The 14,499-nt window shown below is 42.7% G+C and overlaps 1 protein-coding gene across 1 annotated transcript in view; it reads right to left on the reverse strand.

Annotated features, from left to right (window-relative positions):
* Positions 1-2,300, reverse strand: part of PRRG1 (proline rich and Gla domain 1) — a 118,730-nt gene extending 116,430 nt beyond the window's left edge. The window contains exon 1 of the mRNA XM_070289894.1: positions 2,006-2,300. The gene's annotated coding sequence lies outside the window, so the exon portion shown is untranslated. The remainder of the gene's footprint in view (positions 1-2,005) is intronic.
* Between the last annotated feature and the right edge of the window lie 12,199 nt (positions 2,301-14,499).

The raw sequence follows: 14,499 nt of genomic DNA on the forward strand, positions 1-14,499 counted from the left end.
TATGTGATGTGAATTACTATCTTTCTAATAGCACTTATTAACATCTAACTGTAAGTGCATTTACTAGGCACTGAGTATATACCCAGCAGTCCTAGGTACTGGGATAACACAGAAGACTGAGGTTCCAGTAACAAGAGAAAAAAGGCCAGTAGTGTCAGCTTGACAGAAAAGGAGGTGATTAATACATTCTGAGTGCATATGTGTTCAGTCGTGTCCAACACTATGAGACCCCCATGGACTAGAGCCCACCAGGCTCCCTGTCCATGGGATTTTCCAGGCAAGAATACCAGAGTGGATTGCCATTTCCTCCTCCAGGGGATCTTCTCCATCCAGGGATCTAACCCGCATCTCCTGCATGACAGGTGGTTTGTTTGTTTGTTTTTACCACTGAGCCACCTGGGAAGCCCAATACATTCTGAAAGATTTGGCCAGTTTTTTCCAAGTAGTGAACCGGGCTGAGTCTGAAAGGATAAATAGAAGTTCATCAGGCACTGGAAAAGGGATGTATCCCTAATACTTCTCTCCCCAAATTTGGTAATGTTAGTGGCATTTGAAAAAGAAAGAGTAAAATGACAATAATGCAAGAAGAAATCTTCCACTTTATGATCTGGGGGTTGGGACTGTGCCTTTAAACACATTTCAGATCTGAAAGTAAATGTTTATAAAACAGTATTCACAAGAGGGGAAAGGGGTGGAGGAGGAAGAAGTTCAGTTTGTTTTATTGTATTAAGTTAAACAAATGAGTAAAAATATCAACATCTACACTTGGGAACACATATAACTACTTTCCATAAAAACCCTATGCGTGAAAATGAAAGCCTCAGAACCTTATCCTAAATTACAAGAGTCGCCCTGGTGTTTTATATCCCCAATGTAATTTTGCGTGCGCACGCGCACACACACACGCACACAAATCCATTCTTAATTGAAACAATCAACCACGCCCTAACCAGCTTCCACTTACCCTGACTTTCACACCTCCACATCCTTCAAAGTTTGGCTGAATTTATACTAGGACTATCTCAAGGCATTAATTTAGCTCTAAGTTTTGACACACCACCTCTTCATCCTTCCTTTCAATTATTTCCTTTTAAATTCCATTAGTTTCCCATTTCTCCTTAAGGGACACTTAGAAATACATCAACAGCACAATTACAAAACCAATGGCTGCAGCCAGTCTGAACACACACACTAATTTCCACTCACATCCCTCTCGAGGCTGTTTCTACCAATAATCAAAATCAGTGGACCAGAAAGGAGGAAAAAGCTGAGGCAGGAGGATTGTTGCCTTCTACTCCCCCCATGTCTGCCCCCCACTTTCGCTCCCCCGTCCCCCAAGGCTGCACCGCGACCTTGTGTGCTCCCCCCTCCACCGACTTGCCCCTGCTGTCACCCGCCACTGCCTAGAAAACAGTCCTAGTCTTTGTTAAAATGTCCATGAGCACAATGTACCAGAAGACGGACACATTCCCGGGGGCGGGGTGAAGAAAGTCACACGAGTGCCACGCCCTCCTTGGCACAAACCTGGGGCGACAGCCCACCTCCTCCAAATCCTCTCCCCCCGCGATGAGGAATGTTCCTGGCAACTCTGCACTCCAGGACGGCAGAGCGGGGGAAGGGATGGGCCCGGGACGCCCGCCGCTCAGGGGCACTAAGCGGGGGCTACTAAACTTGAAGCTGGGACACCCTCCAGAGCCCTTGGCGAGCCTCCCGGTCCTGCCAAGCCTGAGTCCAGACTTTCAGCCTCCGGAGCCCTTTCCTTCAATTTCTCCTCTTCCACATATCCTCGCCCGCTCCTGCCACCAGGCACTCTTGCTCCCCACGCAGCTGGAGCCGGACACCCTCCGGCAGCGCGGCCAATCCCGCTGCCGCACGTCTGGCAGGTTTTTCCTCGCGGGACTGACGGCTATCCCGGCCGTCACCCGCACACACTCCAATCCCTTTCGGGACTCCCGGCCCGAACCACGTTCTGCGGCTGCGAGCCCAGCGTGCCCACCACACTCACCGCGCACCCCGCGCCGCTACTCCGCACTCTGCCTGCCGCCAACGGCGCCTGCGCGCTTCCACCTCCGCCGAGCCGGGTGGGAGCCTGGAGCCAGGAGCCGACGGGAAGGGCTGTGGGAAGCGGCGGAGGCGGGGCCCGGGAGGAGTTAGGAGAGGCAGGGCGGGGCCAGGCAGGTTGGGAAACCGAGGGGCGGGGCCCGCTGCCGGGGTATGGAAGACCTAAGGCTTGGGGCACTGGGTTAGAGCTTTCCAGTCTTGAGATCTGTTTATAAATAACACTGGCATGAGAAGTCATCAAGGACCCTGGGTGCACCCCATGCACACTCACACTCCAGAAAGCCCAGCTCGGCCCGGGGCCAAGCTAGCCACCCCAGGCGTCAGCACGCTTCTCCCAGGAACCACTCTGGGTCCTCATTACCCTTTCACCTTTTCACATGCCTGGCTCCCCACACGTTATTCCGCCCACTGGCCTCTCGCCTCTTCGTGCAAGGTCCTTGGCGCTCCAAAGGCGAGCCACATGGAAATTTCTCACCCACAGACTGTCTGTGCAGGGCACCCTAGTTAACACGTCTATGCTGTGTGAGGCCAGGACACGGCTGGTGACTTTCCAACCATTACCCACTGTCACAGTGCAGCCCTTTCCCAGAGAACAAACTCTTTTGCTGTTCTGGCCTTTTGCTGACAACATCTGCTCTTTCTTTAAAAAAAAAAAAAAGAACGAACGAACAAAAAGTCTTAAACAAACCTACCCAAATATCTTGGGAAGAAGAACACATGTCAAATAAGACCCATCTCTGACCCTGCTTCTTTAGGGAGCCACTTCAGAATTTGAGCCTTCTTAAAAGCCCCTCTGAGAAACAGGAATATTCAGTGTGTGTAGCCCTGTGAATTTTGCTCTACTGGCTTCAGGTTTTTCTGGCAGTTAGCATTTTAAGAAGCCTAACTTGATTATTATTCCATGCTGCATGCGTGCTTAGTTTTTAAGTTCTATGCTTTTCTGTTTAAAACCTGGTCGGCTGTGGTATTTCACGTGCTTTCAGATCAGTTATTAAAATAAACATACCTGAGTGGAATCCAAGTGAATTGGCCTGTGGGCCTGAAGTGACTTACTCCAAATTACTTTTCTTCTTTTTACTTGAGTTATGATGGAACTGAGAAACAACTGGCTATTAAGAAAAACAGAATTGCCACAGGGCCAAAGCAATAGTCCTTCACACCAAGTATTTTGACTGAAAAGGGAAAGGAACATTTTTGGTAAGAGACCAGTCATTGCCCTTAGAGATCTGAATATCCTGAATTTCTTTCCATTAACCTTCGTGGTTCTTCTGTTTGTATATTTTTATAAGCCAGACTATCTGAACTCATTTCTGTTTTGCATGTGTCAAATAAGCATATGGGGATTTCAGTGAGGACAGACTGCAAGAGGGTATGTATATTGGTAAGTGTAGACACAGACTCTATAGACTGGATAATCTGTAACTGCCTGGAAGTAGGAATCTGTCCTAGTCATTTCACTGGTAGAATGTTTCACATACAGAAGGTGCTAAAAGAAAAAAAAAACACTAACCCTGTATTGAGAAAGATAATTTTTACATCTTTAATAGATGCATATGTTTGTTCACTTTCATTTGATTACTGGATTTTTTATTTTATGTCCAAATTGATCTGAATATTTTGATTGGATGCAGAGTTTCAGGGAACACTAAGGAGAGATAAGAAGGCCTTGTTAAATGAACAATGCAAACAAATGGAGGAAAACAATAGAAGGAGAAAGACTAGAAATTTCTTCAAGAAAATTGGAGGTATCAACGCAACATTTTATGCAAGGATGGGCATGATAAAGAACAGAAGCAGTGAGGACCTAGGAGAAACAGAAGATACTAAGAAGAGGTGGCAAGAATACATAGAAGAACTGTACAAAAAAATGTGTTAATGACTTGGAAAACCATGATGGTGTGGTCACTTACCTAGAGCCAGACATCCTGGAGTATGAAGTCAAGTGGGCCTTAGGGAGCATTACTACCAACAAAGCCACTGGAGGTGATGGAATTCCAGCTGAACTATTTAAAACCCTAAAAGATGACACTATTAAACTGCTGCACTCAATATGTCAGCAAATTTGGAAAATAGCAGTGGTCACAGGACTGGAAAATATCAGATTTCATTCCAATCCTAAAGAAGAGCAACACCAAAAAGTGTTCAAATTACTGTACAATTGTGCTCATTTCATATGCTAGCAAGGTTATGCTCAAAATCCTTCTAACTAGGCTTCAGCAGTAAGTGAACTAAGAACTTCCAGATGTACAAGCTGGGTTTCGAAGAGGCAGAAGAACCAGAGATCAAATTGACAACATTCGTTGGATCATGGAGAAGGCAAGGGACTTCAAGAAATACATCTACTTCTGCTTCACTAACTACACTAAAACCTCTAAATGTGTGGATCACAAAAAACTGGGGAAAATTGTCAAAGAGATGAGAGTACCAGACCACCTTACCTGTCTCTTGAGAAACCAGTATGCAGGTCAGGAAGCAACAGTTAGAACCAGACATGGAACAACAGACTGGTTCAAAACTGGGAAAGGAATATGTCAAGGTTGTATATTGTCACCCTGCTTATTTAAGTTATATGCAGAGTACATCATGAGAAATGCTGGGCTGGAGGAAGCACAAGCTGGAATCAAGATTGCCAGGAGAAATATCAACAACCTCAGATATGCTGATGACACCACCCTTATGGCAGAAAGTGAAGAGGAACTAAAGAGCCTTTTTTTTGAAGGTGATAGAGGAGAGTGGAAGCATTGGCTTAAAACTAAACATTCAAAAAACTAGGATCATGGCATCTGGTCCCATCACTTCATGGCAAAGAGAAGGGGGAAAAGTGGAAAGAGTGATAGATTTCATTTTCTTGGGCTCCAAAATCAATGCAGGTGGTGACTGCAGCCATGAAATTAAGACACTTGCTCCTTGAAAGGAAAGCTATGACAAACCTGACAGCATATTAAAAAGCAGAGACATCACTTTGCCAACAAAGATGCATATAGTCAAAGTTATGGTTTTTCCAGTGGTCATGCACAGATGTGAGAGTTGGACCATAAAGAAGGCTGAGTGCCAAAGAATTGATGTTGTCAAACCGTGGTGCTGGAGAAGACTCTTGAGAGTCCTTTGGACAGCAAAGAGATCAAACCAATCAATCCTAAAGGAATTAACCCTGAATACTCATTGGAAGGACTGAGGCTGAAGCTGAAGCTCCAATACTTTGACCACCTGATGAAGAGCAGACTCACTGGCAAAGACCCTGATGCTGGGAAGGATTGAAGGCAAAAAGAAGGGGACGTCAGAGGATGAGATGGTTAGACTCAATGGACATGAATTTGACCAATTCCAGGAGATAGTGAAGTTGAGAGGAGCCTGGCATGCTGCAATCCATGGGGTTGCAAAGGGTCGGACATGTCTTAGCACTGAACAACTATAATTGGTAATCTGGTATTTATTAGCTTTAATTTTTAATTTATTTAATATTTAATATTTAATTATTTAATATTTAATTTATTTATTTACTTCTGCTTCACTAATTACACTAAAACCGCTAAATGTGTGGATCACAATAAACTGTGGAAAATTCTGAAAGAGATGGGAATACCAGACCACCTGATCTGCCTCTTGAGAAATCTGTATGCAGGTCAGGAAGCAACAGTTAGAACTGGACATGGAACAACAGACTGGTTCCAAATAGGAAAAGGAGTATGTCAAGGCTGTATATTGTCACCCTGCTTATTTAACTTCTATGCAGAGTACATCATGAGAAACGCTGGACTGGAAGAAACACAAGCTGGAATCAAGATTGCCGGGAGAAATATCAATAACCTCAGATATGCAGATGACACCACCCTTATGGCAGAAAGTGAAGAGGAACTAAAAAGCCTCTTGATGAAAGTGAAAGAGGAGAGCGAAAAAGTTGGCCTAAAGCTCAACATTCAGAAAACGAAGATCATGGCATCTGGTCCCATCACTTCATGGGAAATAGATGGGGAAACTGGAAGCAGTGTCAGACTTTATTTATTGGGGCTCCAAAATCACTGCAGATGGTGTTTGCAGCCATGAAATTAAAAGACGCTTACTCCTTGGAAGAAAAGTTATGACCAACCTAGAGAGCATATTCAAAAGCAGAGACATTACTTTGCCGACTAAGGTCCATCTAGTCAAGGCTATGGTTTTTCCTGTGGTGACGTGTGGATGTGCGAGTTGGACTGTGAAGAAGGCTGAGCACCGAAGAATTGATGCTTTTGAACTGTGGTGTTAGAGAAGACTCTTGAGAGTCCCTTGGACTGCAAGGAGATCCAACCAGTCCATTCTGAAGGAGATCAGCCCTGGGATTTCTTTGGAAGGAATGATGCTAAAGCTGAAACTCCAGTACTTTGGCCACCTCATGCGAAGAGTTGACTCATTGGAAAAGACTCTGATGCTGGGAGGGATTGGGGGCAGGAGGAGAAGGGGACGACCGAGGATGAGATGGCTGGATGGCATCACAGACTTGATGGACGTGAGTCTGAGTGAACTCCGGGAGATGGTGATGAACAGGGAGGCCTGGCGTGCTGCGATTCATGGGGTCGCAAAGAGTCAGACACGACTTAGCGACTGAACTGAACTGAACTGTCAATACTAGAAGAAAAGTTAATATAATTATTATACATATAAGTTATATTTCATATTCTTTTATTCCCCAGGCTAATTGTCTAGTTTCTGATTAAACAGAATGAGGACTACACAAAAGGTATTCACAGACCCTGATCTTCATGCCAAAGAGCAAGATCTGTGATGAGAATTTGACTAGGGTGTGGTCACCCAGGACTATGCCTTAGGGCACCAGCATTTCTTTAGAGGCTGAAAAATTATTAATACCTTTTTAAAAAACAGCACCCTTTCAAAGAGCTAATGCCACCGATTCTGACATTCATTCCTCCCTGCCAGTCTCTCTAACCACCTCCCCACAAAATGAATAATTACAGCTAATATTTGTTGAGTACTTGCATGCTGGCCACAGTGCTATGTTCTTTACATATTTATTCCATGTAATCATCACTTCTACCTATTACATTTTGGTTCTATTATTATTCCTGTTTTGCAAATAGCAAACCCAAGGCTAGGAAAGGTTAAGCACTGTACCCAAGATCATGGCTGCTAAAGGTCAAGGACTAGATTAGAATCTAGTAAGTGTCAGATCTTAATTCACTCAGCTCTGAGAGTTTAAGTATCTTCACCTACATATAGAATGGATTTGGGACTAGAATTCAAGTCTTCGGAAACCTCATTTTGTGCTCTTGCTTCTAAATCACAATTATCTCTTTTAAGGCTCAGAGTTATGACTCTTAATCTGAGACATTGGAATTCTGAAATCTTTTACTCAAACAAACATCCTGCTTTCAGATGGAAAAATCAATGCAATGTTCAAGTGATTTTGTACCTGCCCTATATTTAGTCTGAATGTTTGTTGGTCATTTTGCCTTCAGCTCTAACATGTCTTTAGTTTCATCATAATCTGAGTTGATTTTCCTAAATCCATCATCACTGGGAAAAGAGGGACCAAGTCTCTTTTTATCCTTGTGAAGAAGCCCAAGGATAAGGACTTTTTTAAGTCCTACCTTAATAAATATTATCTTCTCTGGTGGCTCAGAGGTTAAAGTGTCTGCCTCCAATGCAGGAGACTCGGGTTTAATCCCTGAGTCGGGAAGATCCCCTAGAGAAGGAAATGGTAACCCACTCCAGTATTCTTGCCTGGAGAATCCCATGGACAGAGAAGCCTGATAGGCTACAGTCTATGGGGTTGCAAAGAGTCGGGCACGACTGAGCGAGTTCACTTACTTACTTACTTGCTTCAGTTCAGTTCAGTTCAGTTCAGTCACTCAGTCGTGTCCGACTCCTTGCAACCCTGTGAATCGCAGCATGCCAGGCCTCCCTGTCCATCACCAACTCCCGGAGTTCACTCAGACTCACGTCCATCGAGTCAGTGATGCCATCCAGCCATCTCATCCTGGATCATCCCCTTCTCCTACCGCCCCCAATCCCTCCCAGCATCAGAGTCTTTTCCAATGAGTCAACACTTCGCATGAGGTGGCCAAAGTACTGGAGTTTCAGCTTTAGCATCATTCCTTCCAAAGAAATCCCAGGGCTGATCTCCTTCAGAATGGACTGGTTGGATCTCCTTGCAGTCCAAGGGACTCTCAAGAGTCTTCTCCAACACCACAGTTCAAAAGCATCAATTCTTCGGTGCTCAGCCTTCTTCACAGTCCAACTCTCACATCCATACATGACCACTGGAAAAACCATAGCCTTGACTAGACGGACCTTAGTCGGCAAAGTAATGTCTCTGCTTTTGAATATGCTCTCTAGGTTGGTCATAACTTTTCTTCCAAGGAGTAAGCGTCTTCTAATTTCGTGGCTGCAATCACCATCCGCGGTGTTTTCCCTACTTTCTTCAATTTAAGTCTGAATTTGGTAATAAGGAGTTCATGATCTGAGCCACAGTCAGCTCCTGGTCTTGTTTTTGTTGACTGTATAGAGCTTCTCCATCTTTGGCTGCAAAGAATATAATCAATCTGATTTCAGTGTTGACCATCTGGTGATGTCCATGTGTAGAGTCTTCTCTTGTGTTGTTGGAAGAGGGTGTTTGCTATGACAAGTGCATTTTCTTGTTCTTCAGTTACTATATCATGTCTGACTCTGCAACCCCATGGACTGCAGCATCCCAGACTTCCCTGTCTTTCACTATCTCCTGGAGTTTGCTCAAACTCATGTCCATTGAGTTGGTGATACCATCCAACCATCTCATCCTCTGTCACCCCCTTCTCTTCCTGCCCTCAATTTTCCCCAGCATCAAGGTATTTTCCATAATAAATATTATTGTACAATATTTACTTCCTTCCTATTAATCTTCCCTTTTGATCAATAGCTGCAGACTTTTCCTAACCTGACCCTCAAAATAGAGAACATTTTCCCCCCAATAATCACAAAATTTCCATATAAGACATTTTGAGAAAAGCCCAATTCCTAGTTACTAGAACATTTAGATGATTCTATCAACATCTTCCTGAGATCCCACTGCCTTCCTCACTTCAGTCCACTATAGTCAAACCAGAAGTAGTTATTAAGTTATTGTGATCTTGAATAAGAAAAAGGAAATTCTGATTATTTTGCTGGGAGGTAGTAGTAAATTTCCCTCATTTCTGGTTGGATAGACCCTTTGGGTGGCCCAGGGCAACACAATAGGCTAGGTCTCAGGAGAGTTCTGACACCATTTACTTCAATATGACTTTTTAAGGTAAGATAACAAGAAAGATGCAACATTGAAATGTTTGAAAGTAGGTGCAAAGCAAATCCTGCACCAGCTACAGAGGGCAACCTCAGTATGGAAAGACCTTGGCCCTTATTTTATAAGATGAATGTTGCATGAGCTAGGGCATACAGGATGCCATGGATGACAGGCACATTACTATTTAAGATTAATTTTAAAAAAAGTATGGAAGGTGGCTTCCCTAGTGGTAAAGAATCTGCCTGCCAATGCAGGAGACACGGGTTTGATTCCTGGTTAGGGAAGATCCCACATGCCGAGGGGCAACTAAGCCTGTTTACCACAACTACTGAGCCTGTGCACTAGAGCCCAGGAGCCGCAACTACTGAAGCCCACACACCCTAGAGCTTGTCTCTGCAACAAGAGAAGCTACTGCAATGAGAAGGCCATGCATTGCAACTAGAGGGTAGCCCCTGCTCACTCCAACTAGAGAAAAGCCTGCACAGCAACCAAGACCCAGCTCACCCAAAAATAAATAATAAAATATATATTTTTATAAGTATGGAAGGAAAGACTGAGTGGAGCAATACTTATATGTCATGGGAATTTTGCATCTCTATAGGATTTGGGTCTTATTTTTGTGTTTTTAAGCTACTAAGTTATAGTAAAATAAACCAACTTGTAGGAGAATCCCTCATTAAAAGCAATTAGGATTGGAATTGGTTTAATAATTGGAAAGTTGGCTAAAATGGAAAATTGAAAATGTCATTTTAACATAAAACTATATGTACATTTATTTATCAGTCTTTTGACCTAAAGCCCAGGAATCTTCTTTGAGCATGGTTCCATCAATAGATGGTCCAGTTTTTTTAGATCTCCTGTATCATTTGTCTAGTGGTTCCTTTCATCCCCTTCCTCATATCCCTCCAACCTCTTGGTTCCATTGTTGTATTCCATCTTTGATTGCCAAATCTCCCTCCATCTCCCTCTCATAAGAACTCTTGTGATTACATTTAGGACATTAGTTGCTCAGTTCTGTCTGATTCTTTGTGACCCCATGGACTGTAGCCCACTGGCTGCTCTGTCCATGGGATTTTCCAGGCAAGAATACTGGAATGGGTTGTCGTTTCCTTCTCCAGGGGCTCTTCCCCAGTGATTGAACTCAGGTCTCCTGCATTGCAGGCAGATTCTTTACCCTCTGAACTACTAGGGAAACCTGTGATTACATTTAAGACTCAGTTAAATAATTCAGAGGATTCCTAGGTGGTGTGAGTAGTAATGAACCCACCTGCCAATGGAGAAGGTGTTAGAGACCTCGATTGGATGCCTGGGTTGAGAAGATCCCCTGGAGGAGGGCATGGCAGCCCACTCCAGTATTCTTGCCTGGAGAATCCCTTGGACAGAGGAGCCTGGCAGGCTGCAGTCCATGGGGTCACAAAGAGTCAGACATGACTTAGCACACAAGTAAATGATGCAGGCTAATTTTCCCTCCTCAAGATAATCAATCTGCAAAGATCCTTTCACTATGTTAGATAATATATTCACGGGTTCCAGGGATTGGGATGTGAATATCTTCAGGGTTCATTATTCAGTCTATCACACATGGCTTAATTAGAAACTAAAGAACAAATTTCCCAAAGTAAACTGAAAAACTAATCGGGTCAATGTTTTCAACAGGGGTGCCTAGAATGCCTAAGCTGTGAGGAACTAAACAGTAATTTAACTTTTAATAGCAATTTAAGAAGTTTGGTAATGGAAGATTCTTAGATTGAACTTGGGAACTTGTAGCGTACATGGCTCATTTCTTTTAAAAACAAAACCTATTTAAAACTTGAGAAAAAAAAATCCCTCTTCTGCTTTCCTCTTGCCTTCCTTTGCTCTTCTTCCACTCTCCCTTCTTCACTTTCTTTTCTGTTACATGCCTCTATAAATTATTTCATGAGTCTATAAGTTCTTGAGCTTTTGTAGTCATTGCTGCTTCTGCTGCTGCTAAATTGCTTCAGTCGTATTCAACTCTGTGCAATCCCATAGACGGCAGCCCACAAGAATCCCTGGGGTTCTCCAGGCACGAACACTGGAGTGGGTTGCCATTTCCTCCTCCAATGCATGAAAGTGAAAAGTGAAAGTGAAGTCACTCAGTCATGTCTGACTCTTAGCGACCCCATGGACTGAAGCCTACCAGCCTCCTCTATCCATGGGATTTTCCAGGCAAGAGTACTGGAGTAGGGTGCCATTGCCTTCTTTGTTTATAGTCATTTCTTATTCAATTTTGAGTTCAGCAAGAAACAAAACCTCAGCATGATTTTTTCTGTTATTAATCCTAAATGCAAGAGCAGTAGTTATTTGAAAAAGAGATGCATATAAAATATATAATCAAAATAAATATAAATGGAATAATTTCTTTTTTTTTTTTTTTTTTGCATCCAGTGAAGAATTTGCCAGATTGCTCTTTTCAAACTGGGGACATTAATTAGTTTTGCCTCATCCTGTTTGTTTGTTTTAGTGTTTAAATATTCTTGATTTATTTTTTAATTTATCCTGTTTGTTTCTGAAGCACATTGGCTACTCTGAAGTCCCAAGATAAGGCTTTTAGTGCTAATGTTATTAGTCTTCTGTGTGACAATTTTTCTATATTTAGGACTTATGAGCTACCTCTGGCATTTATTCTTTTGAGAAACTAGCATTTAAAAGGTTTTTCTTGATCTAAGAGATTTGGTTTGTGGCTCATCACTTCTTTTCTTTTCCTTAAAAATGGTAAAACTATACCGTCCTAAGTGAATGATGCAAAGAAATAGAGGAAAACAACAGAATGGGAAAAACAAGAGATCTCTTCAAGAAAATTAGAAACCAAGGGAACATTTCATGCAAAGATGGGCACAATAAAGGACAGAAATGGTATGGACTTAACACAAGCAGAAGATATTAAGAAGAGGTGGCAAGAATACACAGAAGAACTATACAAGAAAGATCTTCATGACCTGGATCACCACGATGGTGTGATCACTCACCTAGAGTCACACATCCTGGAGTGCAAAGTCAAGCAGGCCTTAGGAAGAATCACTATGAACAAAGCTGGTGGAGGTGATGGATTAGCAGTTGAGCTATTTCAAATCCTAAAATATGATGCTGTGAAAGTGCTACACTCAATATGACAGCAAATTTGGAAAATGCAGCAGCGGCCAGAAGACTGGAAAAGGTCAGTTTTCATTCCAATCCCAAAGAAGGGCAATGCCAAAGAATGTTCAGACTACCGCACAATTGCACTCATTTCACATACTAGCAAAGAAATGCTCAAAATCCTTCAAGCTAGGCTTCAACAGTACGTGAACTGAGAACTTTCAGATACACAAGCTGGATTTAGAAAAGGCAGAGGAACCAGAGATCAAACTGTCAACATCTGTTGGATCAACGAAAAAGCAAGATAATTCCTGAAAAACATCTACTTCTGTTTCATTGATTAGGTTAAAGCCTTTGACCATGTGGATCAGAACAAACTGTGGAAAATTCTTCAAGAGTTGAGAATACCAGTCCACCTGACCTGCCTCATGAGAAATCTGTATACAGGTCAAGAAGCAACATTTAGAACCAGACATGGAACAACGGACTGGTTCCAAATTGGGAAACAAATATATCAAGACTGTATATTGTCACCCTGCTTATTTAACTATTATGCAGAATACATCATGCCAAATGCCAGGCTGAATGAAGCACAAGCCAGAATCAAGATTGCTGGGAGAAATATCAATAATCTCAGATATGCAGATGATACCACCCTTATGACAGAAAGTGAAGAGGAACTAAAGAGCCCCTTGATGAAAGTGAAAGAGGAGAGTGAAAAAGTTGGCTTAAAACTCAACATTAAAAAAGTGAAGATCGTGGCATTTGGTCCCATCACTTCATGGCAAATAGATGGGGAGACAATGGAATCAGTGGCAGACTTTATTTTCTTGGGCTCCAAAATCACTGCTGATGGTGACTGCAGCCATAAAAGTAAAGGACGCTTGCTCTTTGGAAGAAAAGCTATGACAAACATAGACAGTATATTAAAAAGTAGAGACATTAGTTTGCTGACAAACATCCATCTAGTCAAAGCTATGGTTTTTCCAGTAGTCATGTACGGATGTGAGAGTTGGATCATAAAGAAAGCTGAGGGCCAAAGAATTGATGCTTTTGAACTGCGGTGTTGGAGAAGACTCTTGGGAGTCTCTTGGACTGCAAGGAGATCAAACCAGTCAATCCTAAAGGAAATCAATCCTGAATATTCTTTAGAAGGACTGATGCTAAAGTTCTAATACTTTGGTCACCTGATGTAAAGAGCTGACTCATTAGAAAAGAACCTGATGCTGGGAAAGATTGAAGGTGGGAGTAGAAGGGGACGACAGAGGATGTGATGGTTGGATGGCATCACCGACTGAATGGACATGAGTTTGAGCAAACTCCGGGAGATGGTAAAGAACAGGGAAACCTGGCATACTGCAGTCCTTGGAGTTGCAAAGGATTGGACACGACTGAGCCATTGAAGAACAACAACAATACTTTTATAACATTTATACTCTATATGGGAACAAAATCAGCCACACCAAAATGTGTCTCTTTGATGTGTGGATTATTTCAAGCTGAAAACAATCAAGGTCTAAAAGATTCAGAATCATCTTTGAGCTTACACCTCACTGCATGAAAAAATTTAGACAGAAGTCCCATTCTCAAAGTAGAGCTACCACTGCTGCTGCTGCTGCTGCTGCTAAGTCACTTCAGTCGTGTCAGAGATATGTAAAGAACGTGGGCTAGATGTACTAGGGAAACACAGCAGGGTCTAGAGATCAGGGTCCACTCTGTGTCCCATGGTCTCTGTGTGGCCCAGTAAACATTTGGTTAGCAAATATTTGCTTTTCCATCTCTGTGTGAATTGCCTACCTCCTCTTTGAAGTCCCGAACCACCACCCCTACTTCTTTAGCTAAAGATGGTATTGAAGGTGAGGGTTTCAGCCATTTTGGCAAGTTACTGAATTTTGCTGGGTTTCTTCCCTGTCTACATGTTATTAAACTTTTGTTTGATTTTCTGCTGTTAATCTGTCTGATATCAGTTTAACTCTTAGACCATCCAGGAGAACTTAGAAGGATAGAGGAAAAAAAAAAATTTCCTCCCTGACTCCTTTTCATTCATTTAGTTGTTTTATGCTCTTCTAATATCAATGTCTCAAATCTCCCAT

This window comes from Ovis canadensis, chromosome X, assembly GCF_042477335.2.
Source record: "Ovis canadensis isolate MfBH-ARS-UI-01 breed Bighorn chromosome X, ARS-UI_OviCan_v2, whole genome shotgun sequence".
Taxonomy (NCBI): Eukaryota; Metazoa; Chordata; class Mammalia; order Artiodactyla; family Bovidae; genus Ovis; species Ovis canadensis.